Raw genomic sequence first — 17,704 nt, forward strand, 5'->3', positions numbered from 1 at the left:
TACATCAAATGTGTCAATGGATTTTACATTTCGACAGTCAATTAATTATCTTCTAAGAAAGTTAGTAAAAGACGATATAATAAGGGGACTACATGGTAATGGAAAAAATACCAAAAAAAGAGACAATTTAGCATAAGACTAAACTGTCTGGACCCTCACAAAACTGTCTCCCAGAGGAGTTTGCCTTCAGTGACCCCACCCTCCTCTCTCTCCACGCTGCTTCTTTTTCTCTTGGCATTTTTACTTTCTCTACTCCAGCCCTCTAAAACACATTGACAGTAAAGAATTCATTCATCCCCTCAACAGAACCTACTATGGGCCAGATATTACTCAAGGTGCAAGAAATTCAGTGAAGAACGAGACACAGTTCATGTCCTCACCTGGGGGGAAGACAGATCTGAGTGCCCACCATTACGCTGGGGAAGGAGAGAATTCTGGTTTGCGGGTGGCAAGATAGATGTACGGGGAGGATGGAGGAAAGCAATCTGGTGTGATTTAAAGCTAAAGATTACTGAGGGTCACTCTGTTTCCCCTCCTGGGATTTGCTTACATCCAAGGGAAGTTAAAGACTTAAACTAAAGGGAGAAGATTGTAAATGGAATTTCAGATTCTGTTAATAGAATTTAGATGCCGTTCTTGGGCCAAGGCCCAATATTATTACATTCTTCAAATTACAATTTTCATGACTTCCTTCCTAAAAAACAGGTCTTTCTGTTATATTACGTTCCAGAATGGTTCGAGAAACATTTTACACGGGAGTTCCTAAAAATGACCTTGCAGAACCCACCTGCACGCCTGGGGGAGGGGATGCTCCACACACCTGGAGTACTATTTTAGAAGTCACAAGGAGTACTATTTTAGAAGTCACAAATGTGCATCCCCTTCTTTTTAAAATTCTCTTTCCAAATTAGATCAGGGACCACTCAGCCCAGGTTTACTCAGGAAGACGCAGCACCAGAGCTGGACAGTTTCGCCAGGCCACAGCCCCACAGCCGGCCACAGCCTCAGTGGGTTGGTTGAGAAAGACCTTTAGCTTATGAATCCAACCACACCCTGCCACCCTGGCTGCCCCACTGTGGTTCTACCATCACCCCACCAATCCAAGACTTACCTCTGTGGTCACACTCACTCAACTTCACCTTCTGGAGATCTATGCAGAGCCATTCTCTGGAGAACCATCCCAGTAAATGTTTCCCTTTCCCCTCTTAAAGCAATGACTCCAGCTGCCAAGTCTTAAGAAAACACTACTGGGTGGCGCTCCAGGATGTGGTAGTTTACCCAAGTGAAACCCCACCCGGCTGGGAGGCCCCACCGGGTTCTCCGTGCAGATGAGTCTACTTCAGGGCAGAGTGGGAAGGGCTGGGCAGCCAAGGAAAGCAAGAAACTGCACTGGACTCCAGGGAACAGAGCAGGACGTGAAAGCATGGTGGGCAAACCAGAAAGGTAGGATGGGGAGAAACACAAGAGAGGCTAACAGGGAACCAGACAAGGAGTAAGTATGAGGAAGGCAGACATGTGAGCCAAGGGGGAAAACACCAGCAAATTTCTTGCTATTCAGTAGAAGAGGTTACCACGCTCACAGTTAGTTAAAAAAAAAGTTTTTTCCAAATGTGTTTGGGAGATTCCTTTTTATATACAAGCTTCAACAAGTACTCAGGCTTCCATGCTAATTCAAGCTTTAAGACTGTCTTTTCTTTTCCCTTCATCTGCACTCTGGGTTTAACTTAGTAAAGGAAAACCCTAAAAAATGACTTTGGGGAAATTTGCAGATCACAACATAACCATCAGACCACAGCAGCTAAAAACTGGGGTTTTGTCTCTTCTCCTAGGAGCAGAAGAATTCACTCAGGAGCCCTTTGGAAAAATCAAGGGCTGGCATTTCAGTTTAACTTCACTATGTGGATTGAGCAGCTACTTTTGATGTTTACTGTATTATCACTAAACAAGGCTCTTTGTCACGAAACACCAAGGATAATAAACATATATGACATGCTCTTTCTCTTGTATTTAAGCAGTTTTTATTTATTTGTTTTTGCAAAAGTGAAGAATACCTTTTCCTTCTTTTCCATCTTTAGGTTTGGGCTTAACATATACTTGATATTTTTAAGGAATACTTTCAAAGGCCTTAAAATTTTTGATCCAGCCCTGGCTGGCATAGCTCAGTGGATTGAGAGTGAGCTGTGAACCAAAGTGTCACAGGTTTGATTCCCAGTCAGGGCACATGCCTGGGTTGTAGGCCATGACCCCCAGCAACTGCACATCAATGTTTCTCTCCCTCTCTTTCTCCCTCCATTCCCTCTCTAGAAATGAATAAATAAAATCTTTAAAAAAATTTTTTTGATCCAGTTTCAGAGTGAATTATATTTTCAGTGTTTGTGAAAGGGAAATGCATTTTACTTTCTCCACAAAACTTCATTAAAAAGGAAGGAAGTCATGATGCATGCTTACATGAATGAACCTTGAGAACATTATATGAAGTGAAATAAGCCAGTCACAAAAACACAAATACTGCATGATTCCATTTACATCAGGTATCTAGAGTAGTCAAATTCATAGACACAGAGAGTGGTGGTCGCCTGAGTTGGGGGAGGGATACATGAAATGGGAGATGTTTAATGGGTGCGCAGTTTCAGTTTTGCTAGATGAAAAAATTCTGGAGATCTGTTCCAAAACAATGTAACTGTACACTTATAAATGGTTAGGAATTATACATTTAAAAATAATTAAGATGGGCCCTGGCTGGTGTGGCTCAGTGGATTGAGCACCAGACTTCAAACTGAAGACTAACTGGTTGCATTCCCAGTCAGGGCACATGCCTGGCTTGCAGGCCAGGTTCCCCAGTAGGGGGCGCTTGAGAGGCAACCACACTCCGGTGTTTCTGTCTTGCTCTCTCCCTTCTCTGTCTAGAAATGGATAAATAAAATATTCAACAAAAAACATTTAAAAATGGTTAAGATGGTAAATTCTATATGCTTTTTTAAAATCACAATTGGAAAGACATACCTATTAAGTATATAAACTGACCCAGAAGACTAGGGCTCTCTAAATAAAAAGAAGTTTTAGGAATACCTTAATCAATTTCAGCTTTTATTTCCCTTTTAACTTATACACAAATGTGATTTAAAAACCCATGCTTAAATATGTCTAAGTAGGTTTTAATAAGTAAAAATAAAAATCCTAGGTAATACAAAGAATTTAATTCAGTCACTCAGTTCTAAAGCATTCTGGTGGCATTCAGCACCTCGAGTTACATGTCTGATGGGCTTAGTTCAGCCCTATCCAGAACTCTTGTCCCAGAAAATGCATTATTGTAGATATTTTTCTAGCATTTCAGTTAATTCTATCATTCTCAATAATTTACGCAGAAAAGGAATTTATTAAAAGGATGACAGAACTTCTATTAAAGGGACAACAGAGGAGTGACAAAGGGACAAAAGGAGTGAATATGTCCACTCCTTTTGAACCTATTTAAACAGTGATTAAGGGATTAAAAAATAGTTCACAAATCTGTAAGGATAAAGAGAACTAGATAGATGTCAACATAATTCTGGAATCTAGAACATAAAGATGAGTTAAACTGATTTTACAGTAAAGGGCCTGCAAAGGTTGGGGAACAAATTTTTCAAACTTCAGAATACCAAAAGGCTCAGTAATTGAGTCAATGATCATGCCAGGCAACTTTGAAAAAGAAGGTGAGTGACAATAGAACTGAAAATAAGATGACAAAAAATTTGTAAGTTATGCCATTAAATTCCATTTCTCATGCAAGGACAACCAGGAGAATGCCTTTTCCCCACCCTAGCAAAAGGTGGAAAGTTTCTTTTCAGGACAGGTTGAAACATAGAGGATCTGGACTCAGAGACAATGGTCATGTTTTACGCACCTTATTGGAAAGGGAGGTTAAGTGAAGTCTACATCTTGAACCACGAGACCCCGCCCCATTCTCCCTTCAGTTTCTCTAAGAGCACAATGGCAACTAAGCCTAACCACCCTCCTCTACCACCCAGTAGAGGTCTATGGGAGGACAACTCTCTGGGGACACTGATCAGCCCAAGAGAAAAGACCTGCAGATATTAACTATTGAGAGTCCCTCAACTCAATGAACCTGGCTCTGTAGGACTGATTGACAAGTCCTACATATATACACAGAACTCCCCATATAATGCCAAATGCTATACATGCTTGGAGGGCCAAAAATTTCAAGATAGTTGAGGAAAGACATTGACATGAAAATGAAATGCAGAACCTTAGAAAAGGTGACTCAGAGAAAATAAGGACAATGTAGACAGAAGAAAGGAATTCCTAAAATCACTATTATACTTAGAGAGTTAAGGGTCCATAAACTATGAAGCAGAAGAAGCAAGAAAGGGAAAATCCAGAGAACAAAGGAATGTCTAGAAATTTAAGATGTGATAGGTGCTGTGCAAGATTAAAGTGGCAATTGTGCAGTTGTGAATCTACCAAATCTTCTAACAACAACCACCTCCACAACAAGTGCGCAGTTGTCTACTATAAAAATAACAAGGTCCTCTGTGAGTTGCAAAAGACAAAGACAGGACGGCTTTACTGACAGCCACAAGACCCACATGGCATTGGCCAGTGGACAGGAGGAAGCACAAAGCCAGCGAAGGGTCTTCTAGTGCACCGAATGCCAGCAAACTCGGTCAAACTGCCACAGGCACTCACCCTGAAATCTAAATGTCCCCACTCAGCACAGAAAGCTAACTGAGTATTTTGGGGGAACAATGCCAGAGCTGGAAGGACATTCTAAGGGGGATGGCAAAAGAAAGATTAGATGGTGTGGAACAGTCTGGGCCCTATTAAATCTCAGAACTCAGCAACCCAATCTCCTTTCCAGGAAAAAGCTCCTCACAGAGACCGTGGTGGGGGCAGAAGCTAGACTGAGCAGCTCAGAGACTCTGGGGGAAAGGCAGGAGAAAGTGAAGATAAGATAAAGAAAGTAAAGAAAATACTGGAAAGTAAAGATCCAGATAAATAAAGTGAAGAGGCAGAAAAGGTAGTTTCAAAAAACACAAGGCAATAATGTTAAAGTCTTCATGATAACAATAGAAAAGCCGTGGAGCGGGGAAGCAGCCCTCACTCACCCTCCCCTCCTAAGGCACACCGCGTGGGCCTCTTTCTAGGGCTGCTGGAGGTATCCTCAGGAAACGGCAGCTGACTTCCCAGAGCGCGTGATTCATGAGTGACAGCAAGGGGAAGCCTGGGGCCTGGTCACACCGTAGTCCATTCCTTAGAAGTGAGTCCGTGAGTCCAGTCCACACTCAGGGCGAGGGGAGTTAGGTTCCACCCTTTGAAGGAAGGAGTATCAGAGAATCTGTGGACATTTAAAAACTGCCAGCGACGTACAAAGGATTAAAAAGAAAGAGATATGAATAGTCAAAGACAAAACAACAGTTGTATAAGGGAATCCCCTGAAGAAGAAACTCAAAGCAAGTACTAAAACTTTTAATTTATGAAACTATTTCTGAAATAAAATAAGGTTTACACCTGCATATTTAAATGGCATACCTAGGAAAATCTGTCTGGGATGGATAACACTAAGACATATTCAAGTAAAACTAATGAGCTTTAAAGAGGAAGACAGAAAAGGCAAACAGATCAGGTCATTTGTAAGGGAAAGACTTTTCAACATCTTTTTTTCCAAACGTGGGTGAGGATTAAAAAATAAAAGAAGAAAGGAATACATAGACAGAAAGGTACATGCTTTAACCAAAGCAAAAGAAGTGGAGAAATACACACTTTTACAGTGATTTTATATTTTTTAAATTTTATTTTTTATTTTTAAAGAGAGGGTGGGGGAGGGAGAAAGAGAGGGAAGGAAACATCCATCAGTTACCTTCCACACACACCCCAACCAGAAATCAAACCAGGTACAGAACCCACAACCCCGGCATGTGCCCTGGCCTGTATGGGGAATCAAACCAGCCACCCCTTGGTTCAGGATAACACCCAACCAACTGAGCCACATCGGCGGGGGCCAGTGAATTTCCTCTTGATGAGGAAAAGACAATAGAAAGACAGAGAGTGGCACTCGGTAAGTATAGGGTTTTAAAGAGCTGAAGTGAGAACTGGAAGACTCAAAAATGGGGATCTCACTTCTTCTGATACATGGTGTGCCAAACACTATGAATTATACACCCAAACTCTCTTTCAACCCTCTTCCAGTGGATTGCTCCTACTGCAGAAACTACATACTTAAAACTTGCCCCAGCCTACCCTGAAGCTGGGTTCTAGATGTGAACTAGCTTCTTGCATTTGTACAAGCCTTGACTTTGCAACTGAGGTACGTGGGGGAGGAGCAGGTCATGTGACACCCAATTTCCTGATGTGTGTGGTTTCTAGCCAGCAGCTGCGGCAGCTGCTTCCAGTTTCAACTGGCAGCATTGTGATAGCAATAGGGCACACTTTCTTGGTGGCCTAATTATGTGCGGTGGCTTTGAGTTTTTCCTTGAAATACAACTTAGAATCCATTTCTCCATGATTGTGTGGACCAAAATGGGACCAGGTACTGAGCAGGTTTTACCAACTCAGAGACTTTCAGTAACTGCATAGGATGGTCTGAAATTAACACTTCTTAACTAAATCGAGTCATGATGGGTGGTCATGTCCTAGGCCTGTATCTTTCTTGACAAAAGTCAGTCTGTACCTTAACTGAGTCTGTCTATTGTGTCTTTGCATCTTTGTTAACATAACGTTGGAATGTCAGAGGAATCCTATTTTCCAGACCCTTCAGGGCACAATCTCCCAGCAAAGCAGGAGACTAGGGAACCCCTATTGCTATCTTGTTCCTCATTACCATGTCTGTGTCCTGTAAATGTTAATTGTTAACTATCCTATACTCACCAGTGTAAAAGACGTATGTGTCCATCTGTTTTACTTTTTATCCAAACTCAGAGATTTTTCTGCTTTGTTTTATTTCACCTTCCTAATCTACCACCAGTGGATTGCATATAACTCTCCTTCCGCCTCCTTCTTTGATTCTAATGTATAAAATAAACTGCAAAACTGCCATTCTCCATGGTGTTTTTATCAGTCCGTTGAGACTTTGATTCCCAGCAGTTGTCATCAGTTTGGCTGAAATAAACTCATACAAACTCTCTACAGGTTTGGACATTTCTTAGATCAGCAGTTCCATAAGTGATTCAATACCTGTAATAAAACCCCTTCTATCAGTCGAGCCAGAGCAGACCCTGGTCTCTGCTGAAGGGCCCTGCCCGGTACCCTGGGATGGCAGGAAGTCATGGTGGCACTGGAGGAGCCACCCCACACAGTGAGCTCATGACAGGGTTCTCATCTCCCAACTTGGTAGAGGCTCTCCCAACCAGGAGGAACTCGGTGCCACCCACGAGGGCTGCTGGCGTCAAGAAAAATATCAAGAGAGGGTGATACTTGACTATTAATTGCTAATAGTAAGTTTTAGAATAAGTATTGAAATCTTCAGCAAAGCCCACAAGACCCGTACAATGTGGTTTCTATGTTTTTCACAAGCCTGACAAACTGACTGTTCCCCCACATTCTCTTGTGCAATCATACTGGCCTTTTCTTCTTCAGATGCACTCTGCCCTTCGCTGCCTCAGAGCTGCAGCCTGGAGCATTCTTTAACTAGCCACCCCTACTTGTTCTTAAGTCAATCCTCCCATCAAATCTCAGACTTCAGGATGTCTGTGTTACAGGTTCTCTTTGCAACTGGAAAAGCCAGTGTTTGTGCTGCCTGCCACTTACCAGACCCAATAAGCAAAGACAGGGATTGAATCTTTATGGGCATTTTATTCAGATGGTCCACAATCTGAGAAGATGACAGTTTTGTACCCTAACAGACTGTCTTAAATTCCATTTTAAACCCACCCTTTTTATAATGAGAAGGAAAGTATAGGTAAGAGGTTTGGAATTCAGGGGGGAAAGCTAATCAGATGAAAGCTTCAGCATTCTTTCATTTGTGCCCTGGGCAGTGGTTCTACCTGTGCCCTGGGTGGTGGGCATCTCACCCTGGAGCACAATGGCTCAGATACCATCTCGATTGCCTGCAGTTCTCCTGAGCACAAAGGTGGAACAGTTTATGGTCTCCTGGAGTCAAAGTGGGTCACACCTTCAGTTCCTGAAACAATAGCTTTTTACATATGTTGATTACTAAGCTTATTAGCTATTGCCTGAAACTAAAATTTTTCCAACATTTGAGTCCCCCATTATCTTGACATCTTCTACCTCCCTTTATAATACAAGTCAGAGCCAGAATGAAATACTGATTTATATAAGTCAAAAATAGACACCTGTCCACGAGAGCAGAGACTTTGCCTTGTGCACTAGCATATTCCCGGTGTCTAACAGTGCTTTGCACATGGTTGGTGTCCAATAAGTATAGTTTGAGTGAGTACACTCCATCTTCCTGCTCCAAATGTGTTGTATCTCTATCCGAATATGTGTTCCTATGATTGCTGCTACAAGGGAAGACAGCTTGGAGAAGGCCACCAACATTTTTAACCCTCATCGAGGACATTTTTTCATTGCTTTTAGAGAGAGAGGTCAGGAGAGAGAAAGAAAGAGAGGAGAGAAACGCTGACGTGAGAGAGAAACACTGGCTGGTTGCACCCCGACCAGGGATGGAATCCCAGCCACACCAGTCAGGGCTACCCACTGATTCTTAAATACTTCTGCTTGGGAGTGACATGCATCTTTTCCACTAACATTTTATTGACCAAAGTGAGTCATGAGGCCACCCACATTCAAAGGGTGAGCCGGGAAGGGGAAGAGAACTGCAAACGTTGGTCGGCTGCAGCCCTCTCACCCGAGGAGTTGACCCTAATATTGATGTTGGTTTAGAGGGAAGTATTGATTATCCATAACTAGTGATTTAAATTTTACTTCCTAAAGCAAGAGCATTGCATTCTTTAGTCTGAGGCATATTTTTCCCATCTCACTTTTATTGCGATGTTGTCTACTGACTAATGTGCATTCTTATCTTGTCAGTCCTAAGCTCAGGGCTTTACCACAAATGTCCCTGTGAAAAGGAACTGTAGGTCAATAGCAGAATGTGCTTACTCAAGCTGGCCTATCATCTATTCACAGCCTTAGAGAGAACACGCAGACTGAGTCCCTTTGTTACCCATGAACTTTGGATGTGCTGTTGCTCTCATTCATTTGCTCTTAGAACTCTGCAGAATGGGGCCTGCATCAATTGTCAACCACACATTTACTCAACACCTGTTACCTACAATTCCTTTACCAGGAATTGATAGGTGCAAAGAAACACAATTTATGGCTCTTGTCCTCAAGGAAATAACCCTCCAGCTAAAGAAACAAGGTGTATACCTACCCAATATTACCAAAATTCATGACTGCATATGTTTGAGTACGGCGTTGGTGGTCAGGCAATAAAAGAACTTCAGAGGCAAGAAAGCTCCACACAAGCAGTGGTGTAGTCAGGGGTTTGAAGGATGTGAAGGGTGAGCCGGGCTTGGGAGTGGTGGGTCAGGGAGCAGAGGACGGATCTCCTCCTAGGCCTGCGCATTTTGAAGGAGAGCCTGAGAGAGGAGGAAACAGAGGAACAAGAGCAGCAGCCACAGTGGAGGAGAGCGAGCACCGATGGATGTGGGGAGGATACTGCTGAGGTAGCGGGAGGAGAGATATTGAAAGCAGAGCATTCCCCTGGGTCCAGTGGTGTCAGTTTCGACTTCCAAGTTTTCCTCGGGTCGTACTTGCACCTGGCATTCCAGAAATTTTACATCCTCTAGGAAGTCTAGCATTGGGATTAATACCCGAATTCTGCTCCATGTTAGACATTTTTGTGTCCTATCTGACATCCTCATAATTTAACAAACTATTTTAAAGATCTTTTTATATTAGCATAGAGGTATCTGTCTGAGTTTTAAAATAATATCCACTAGAGAAAATATCATAATTTATATAACCAGTCCTCTATTCACTCATATGGTAAATACCTCAGTGAACATCTTTCTGAATGTCGTATATCCTCTTTTCCCATCCTGCCCTTAATCTTCATTTTGATGTGATTTCTCCTGACCAAAATGCTGGGAGAAATATCTTAGCCTGCACTTTATTAGGATAGGTCAGGACTGATGGACTTCAGGCAGTAAAACTGAGTTGGTAGGGATTTTTGCAGGACATACAGATAGATGTGCATTATACCTATGAGAGTTTAACCAGCTAAGAAGTTAGAAGAAACAGTCGACATAAAGACTACCCTCAGTGCTCGCTTCGGCAGCACATACCTTAAAATTGGAACAATACAGAGAAGATTAGCATGACCCCTGAGCAAGGGTGATGTGTAAATCTGTGAAGCATCCCTAATTTTATTTTCCTCTCAAAATACATTTCGGCAGGTAAATAGGCATACCATTCTGAGAATCAAGAGCTTTGTGCCATATTAAAACAATTTTAGAGAACCAATTCTATTCTAAAATGACTCATTCTGATAGCAAAGCTTCAGATCTGCAAAAGAGGGGGAACTTGAAGGGGGGAGAGAGAGAGAGAGAGGCTACCCTCACTTCTGACACCAGTTTCAAGTTCAGGGTTCCTAAGACCACTGTTAGGGTTGATAATTTCCTGGAATAACTCACAGAACTCACTGACAGCTATTATACTGTGGTTATGCTTTCACAGAGCTAAAGAATACAGATTAGAATTGGGCAAGGAAAAAGAAGTGCATGGGGCAAAGTCTAAGAAAGTATGAAATGCTGTGCTTCTGTTTTCCTCCCCCATGGAGTCATCACACTGTCACTTTCCTGGATTGATGTGTGACTGTACATTGAGTATAACCAACCAAGGAAGTTTAAACAGGCCTTGGTGTCCAAGGTCTTTACTGGGGTCTCATCCAGGAAGTGATCTCAGGTTCCAGCACCTTAAGAGATCAACTCTATGTCTGGAAACCTAGAACCATTCCATGATGCGACTATCTGGCTAGCCCAGTGCCCCAGGCAAACAAAAACACTCCTTCCAGGAAGCTGAGGACAAAAGCCAGGCCTCTTTTTCTAGCACAGGTCAGGTTCTTTACTACACAATACCAAACACTTAATCAATTCCATTATATTTTTCTAGGGAAACATCTAATTATTAATGTCCAATATCTTTCCTGAGAAAGCTACTTAATCAAACAAAATAGGAACAACCACCAATTTGCTTGACAGCAAAAAGTGTCCTTGACTGCAACTGGCTGAATTCTTTTTTACAAAAATGTATCGGGATGACACTGTTTCATACAGGTTTCAGGTACACAGTTGTGCAACACATCAGTCTGTACACCGTATCGTGGTTCACCCCACAAGTCAAGTCTCGTTCATCACCAGGCCGAATACTTCAGATCCAGATCTGACCACTGGTTGCGTACCACCCTCGGGACCAGCATCCCTTATTTACAGATCTCCTGCTCTGCAGTGGCAGAATGCAGTTACACAGGGACAGATGGAAACAGAGACGATCTGAAAGAACTCTGGAGGATGAGAAAGGAGGGATTTTTGCCATTGGAATTTTGCTCTGTTTTTTTTTTCCTTTATAAAAAAGTATGTAGTTAACCTCAAGAACCCATGCTCACTTCAAACCTACTGATTTTTTTGTTCCATAGATAGGCTTTATGTAATTTATGCATTAAATGAAGTTAGACCCTTTCTGGAAGTATAGTCACCACCAATTACCAAATTCTGCGGCTGGGAGCAGGATCATTTACACACAATAGTGGCTTTCCACTGCACAATTACATTAAATTAATTCCCTGGTTTGGGCATGACAGGAAGACCATGTTCTGCCCTAAAAGAACTTTTGATGACTAACTTTTTGTCTAGGAAAGTAATGGAAACTGTTGTCATTCAAGAAAAATGTGGTCAGGCGACCGTTCCTTTGATTGCTAAAGCAACTGTAGGTGTTTTGTTTAGTTGGCCAATATTCAGAGTACTCTGGCCATAGAAAGGATTTTTTAAAATCCAATAATAGGTGTACTTGGATTCTTTATGGCTTTGGGGACAAATGTTAATTAGATACATAAATATTCCTTGTAATCTTTGGCCTCATATCCATTTTTTCCAGGCTAGAATTTCTGAGACTCCAGCTATTTGACATGGTAAATATTTTATAAAACTCAAAAAGCTGTCGACGCTTTTCAGTGGTACTCTTATAAAACAGAATAGCTGTTCAGCTGTATGCCGGGACACAAGTGTGGTCCAGCAAGACATGGGCTCAAAGTCTCCCTGAGAGAAGAGATTTTGGGCCAGCAAAAACCCTTTCACTGAAGTCCTTGATTTGAAAACAATTTCATAACAATACTAAGATGTTATTTGTTTTTCACTTGTATATTCTCATGATTGTACAGTGGAGTTTTCCAGAGGCTACGTGACATCTCGTGTCACAACAGATTAAACGAAGAAGTGAAACCAGAAAAGTCAGTGTTTTCCAGTTTCTGCCTGTCACTACCAGAACCAGTAAATAGAGACAAGGATTGAATCTGTATGGGTGCTTTATTCAGATGGATGGCAGTCTGAGAAGATGGCAGCTATGTATCCCAAAAGACAATTATACACCTCATCTCAATCTGACCTTTTTTATAAGGAGAAGAAAAGTGTAGATAAGGGTTTGGAATTGAGGAACAATTAAAGCTGAAGTCTGGCATTTTTCCTAGCATCCTTTCATCTGTTGACGCACAATTTTTTATCTGCATCCTGGGCTGTGGAATTCTCTCCCTGGAGCACAACGGCTCAGATACCATCTGGATTGCGTGCAGTCCTCCTGAGACACAAAGGTTGAATTGTCTGTGGTCTCCTGGAGTCAGGGTGGCTCATACCTTCAGTTCTTGGAAAAATAGCATTTTACATGCATTAATTACTAAGTTTATTAACTATAACTTAAAACTAATAAATTTCCAACACTTGAGAAGCAGATAGGAGAATCCAGCTGTGTTCTTTTAAGCCAGCCATTAGAGAGATTGGTAAAAATGGAAAACAATGCCATTCTTCTCACTAAATTTTGTTGAAAATATATTTTTCTAAAAATATGTTATCTATATTAACATGCAATGAATTTCTTACTTAAAAATTAATTGATAAATATGTTTTTTAATTCTAGGTTTTAATTTCTAGTGCATTAAATGCTATTGATATACAAATGTTTTTTGAGGCATTCCATACATTTTAAGAGCAAAATGGGTCCTCAGAACAGAGTAGTTTGAGAATTGCTGGTGTAAGGAAAAGAGTAATGACCCTGAATGGAAACACCCCTACTAGCCTCTCTCCACACGTCCCCCTTTGAAGAACACACAACATGTACACACATATATCAATCAAGCTCTTTTTCATCCCTGCTTAAGGAAAAAATTGTCTAATTCAGTGAGTATACATTAAATGACTCCACAAAGCAATTGAAAGGAAAAAACTTCCCCAGCCGAATAATGAAGATGGAGGAAACCAGAATACGTCACCCTAAAATATGCCTCTTTGAGATACAATTATTTTGAGCTGAAACAGCAAACACAGGCAAAGCTCTTTCTATACTTCATCTTTTCTGCATAAAAGCAGGACACAAATTCCCCTTTACTGGAGATGATTCTAGACTCTGACCAGCTGGAGATGGCACCAGAGGAACCTGCAAACAAACCTTACTTCATTAGTTCCCTCACATATATTTACTGTCCCACAGTTCACTGCATCGGAAACCGAAAGCCACCTGCCTTTACTTTGTCATTTCCCTGCAGGTGGATTGTTTTTTGTTGAAAATGCTATATAAGTGGGAGTTTTAAGCCAGTTCTTGGTTCCTCTTTCTCTTTCCCTGACTCTCTCCCATGTTTGTATGAGATGTATATGTTAACAAACTTCAATATGCTTTTCTTTTATTAGTCTGTCTGTGTTACAGGGACACCAGAGAACATAAAAGACTAGGAAGAAAGATTTTTCCTCTCCTGTAAACATACTTAGTTTGAAAGCACGGAAGGAAAACCACAAAATAGGAACTATATGCAAATGATTTTTAGATTATTTTGTTATTATGCTATATTTGCATGCATACTCAACTGTATTTGAACATTATGAGTGCTTTAATCTTTTTGTTTTGAATACATACAATTTTTTTCTTCTCCAGTTTTATTAAGGTATATTTTATAATAATAATCTGCATATATTTAAAATGCATTGTTTGATGAGTTTTGACACATGTATATACATGTGAAACTATCACAAGATAATAAACATATTCATCATCCCCCAAAAAGTTTCCTCATGCTCTTTTGTAGTTCATCCCACACCCTTACTTCCATCCTCATGTAATTATCTGCTTTCTGTTCATGATAGTTTGCATTGTCTAGAGTTTTATATAAGTAAAATCACACAGTATGTGCTCTTTGCAACATTATTTTGAAATTTATCCAATTAGAATTTATTAGTAGCTTATTGGTAAGTAGTATTCTATTGTATAAATTTGCCAAAACTTGTTTACTCATTTGCTTATTGATGGACACTGGGTGGTTTCCAGGTTTTGGCTATTGCAAATATAGCTATGTACATTTGTGGACAAGTCTGTGTGTAAATATGTTTTTATTTTAATTCCACCATATGGCAGATGTGTGTTTAATTTCATAAGAAATTGTCAAATTGCCAAACTGTTTTCCAACATGATCACACTATTTTACTCTCCTGTCAGCAGTGTGTGAGAGAGTTCCAATAGTTCCACATCCTTGCTAATACTCAGTATGGTCAGCCTTTTAAATTAAGCCAATGAAAGATATGTAATGATAGCCTATTACTTTTTCCCTACCTCCTGACTATCCTATAACACCACTGTTTCCAATTTTTCCCAATATTATTCATCATTCAAGGCCAAGCACAGTGTGGTATGTTCTTCAATGAAATATTAAGCATTTGTAAATAAATAAATGAGTTCTTTATTTGTGCTCATAAGGAAAATCTCTAAGATACATTAAGTGAAATAGTAATGTCTGACATATATTACAGTGCTTTCTACAGGCCAGGCACTATTCCAAGCATTTAATATCAGTAGATTAGCTCATTTAATCCTTACAATGACCTTAACAGGCAGGTACTCATATTTTCCTCCACTTTAGAGGTCAGGAAACAGCCCAAGGTCACATTGGTAATAAATGACAGAGTCGAGACTGGAACACGGGCTTCCAGAGCCTCAGCTTTTCATAGCTCTACAGTACTACAGCTCCATGTGGTAAGGTACAGAGCTGCTACCATTTGTAAAATTCTCAAGGGGGAGGAAATATCTATTCACATTTATTTGTATATCCATCAATTATCTCTTTAAAAATACGCAAAAAGGCAGCAACGTTGATCTGCCATTGTGCAGGGAACAAAACAAACAAACAAGCAAAATATAGCCAAAGACACGGAAATAGAGAACAGGCTGACAGTGACCAGAGGGAGGGAATTTCAGGGGAAAATAGGAAGGGTTTACAGGAACAAATATAAAGGACACATGGACAAAAACTAGGAGAATGGCTGGAAATGGGAGGGAGGTGGGGAAGGAGGGGTGGGTGGGCTGGGATGGGAGTAAAGGACAGAAAACTGTACTTAAACAATGATTAAAATAAAATTAGAAAAAAATGGAAAAAATACACAAAAAGGCAGAAATGTTGATTGCCGTTGTGGAGGAAGTTGAAGCTGAAGGACAGGGACAAAAAGATATGTAGACTTTTAAACCTTGGGAATATATTATTTACTCAAAATATAAAATAAAATTTAAGTAATAAAAACACAGCCCACAAGTCCAACTTCTTGTCCAACTTCTTTCCAAAGTGCCTTCCGAATACTCAATTCCAGATCCACGTGGCCTGACAAATGACATTCAGTCACTGCCTCATTTTTTTAATGCAACTCATCTTTCTGTACCAGATTGAAAACTTTTTGAGTGAAATACCCCCTTCATTCTTATAAGTCTTGGAGTTCCCTGCAGTACTTAGCACAGTACTGGGAATTAGCAAATGCTGAACAACAACCTGTCTGTTCATCCATCGGAAGCCCGTCCCCAGGAGCCTGGACCCCTGGCTCTGAGCCGACTCTGTGCAGCAGCAGGCTGTCTTCTGTGGTGAGATCACGTGGGATTGGGTCAGCCAAGGGGGAAGACCCGGCACAGGCTGATCAGCTTACAGAGAAGAACCAAAACCCCTTTTTTTAAAATTTAATATTGGAAAAAAATTAAAGCAGTCATCAAGGGAAATATAAATCCTTGGCTGGACTCTCTACAAGAATTTTATAATTTGGAATGGCCTTACTTGTTTACATAAGAGCAAGAGCCCTGTCATCTTTTCAAGGCCCTGGGTCTCTAAGGACATAATCCAGCTGGAAAATCAAAGGGATGGGGAATTTTTCCATGATGATGTAATAATCTATTTTTTTTTCTTTTTTTCTGGATAGATTGATGATGCTGAGCATTAGTAGAAAAACCATGTAGCATCCCCAGGTGTTTCATAAACGAGGCAGTAAGGGCGGTGGGTTGATACCACATAACTGAAGAGCTAGGCAGCCCTCCCTTCGGGTGCAGGTCATCGTGGTGAAATAAAGGCTCTTCGGGTTTCAGCTCAGCCTTTTGTTCGGGTTTTGAGAACTGAACTTCGGGGATACATCTCTAGAATAGGCCCTAAAATTGGTGACATTTTATTTTTCAGTAATTATGGGTGGCATTACTAAAACAGGGCTTAAATGCTCAAATAGAAAAAAAAACAAGCCCTGGCTGGCATAGCTCAGTGGATTGAGCGCGGGCTGGGAACCAAAGTGTCCCAGGTTCGATTCCCAGCCAGGGTACATTCCTGGGTTGCAGGCCAGAACCCCCAGCAACCCCACATTGATGTTTCTCTCTCTCTCTCCATCTCCCTCCTTTCCCTCTCTAAAAATAAATAAACAAAATCTTTAAAAAAAAAAGTGTGCATTTAAAAAAAAACAACCAGTAAGCGAAAAAATTTTCCGTCATTTGAAGAGGACTTCACCCACAAGTTGCCAAGTATCTGTGCCTGGGTCCCCTCCAATCAATAGGAAAACACAACTCATTCACACGAGATGCTGGCAACACCACATTGTGTTCTGTTTCCCAGGCAATTCTGCGTCCTGCTAGGGTCGGCTGTCCTGAGGCTCACCAGAATGACTACCTCGGGGTAGAATTTCAGATGAGAAACTATTTAGAAGTTTCCATTTCCCTTTAAAGATTATCTTTCTTACTCCCTCAGGTCCTTGCAGCTCTTAGCTTTCTTTGCTACAATTGCAAACAATGAGCAAAGTTGCGTGTGTACATTTAGAAATTGTCAGAAATTTTTATTTTATTCAAATTTACAAGGAATTTTGGCCACCATTTCAAAAGCCAAATGCTGTTCTGACGTTTTTATTGTTTTGGAGAACAAAAGACTGGCTTTTTGTTGGAAATAGTCAGAGTTGATTTTATGTTCAGATGCACAAGAACAACAGGTTTCTCTCATCTATCACCATTACTTCCAACACCAGCCTTTCTTTCAATGGCTTTTGATCTTCAAAACATCTTTCAGAGTTACTGAGAAACACAAAGGTTTGCAATTTAGGAGGATATCAGAATAATTTGGCAGGAAGAGTCCTCACATTTTAAACTGAATATTGTAAAAAGCCAATGGAGGGAATTTGCTGCTGGTAAGGAGCAAAGTCTTTACTTAGTTTGTCTCAGCCAGCCTTTGGCTTCATAACAGCAGAGAAAGGCAACGAAAAAGTAC

At 40.8% G+C, this 17,704-nt stretch overlaps 1 non-coding gene across 1 annotated transcript; it reads left to right on the top strand.

The window, feature by feature from the left end:
* Positions 1-10,224: 10,224 nt before the first annotated feature.
* On the top strand, positions 10,225-10,331 carry LOC114491156. The gene has a single exon (XR_003683971.1). It is a non-coding gene; the product is annotated as a U6 spliceosomal RNA (small nuclear RNA).
* The last annotated feature ends 7,373 nt before the right edge of the window (positions 10,332-17,704 follow it).

Source organism: Phyllostomus discolor, chromosome 2, assembly GCF_004126475.2.
Source record: "Phyllostomus discolor isolate MPI-MPIP mPhyDis1 chromosome 2, mPhyDis1.pri.v3, whole genome shotgun sequence".
NCBI classification, from domain to species: domain Eukaryota; kingdom Metazoa; phylum Chordata; class Mammalia; order Chiroptera; family Phyllostomidae; genus Phyllostomus; species Phyllostomus discolor.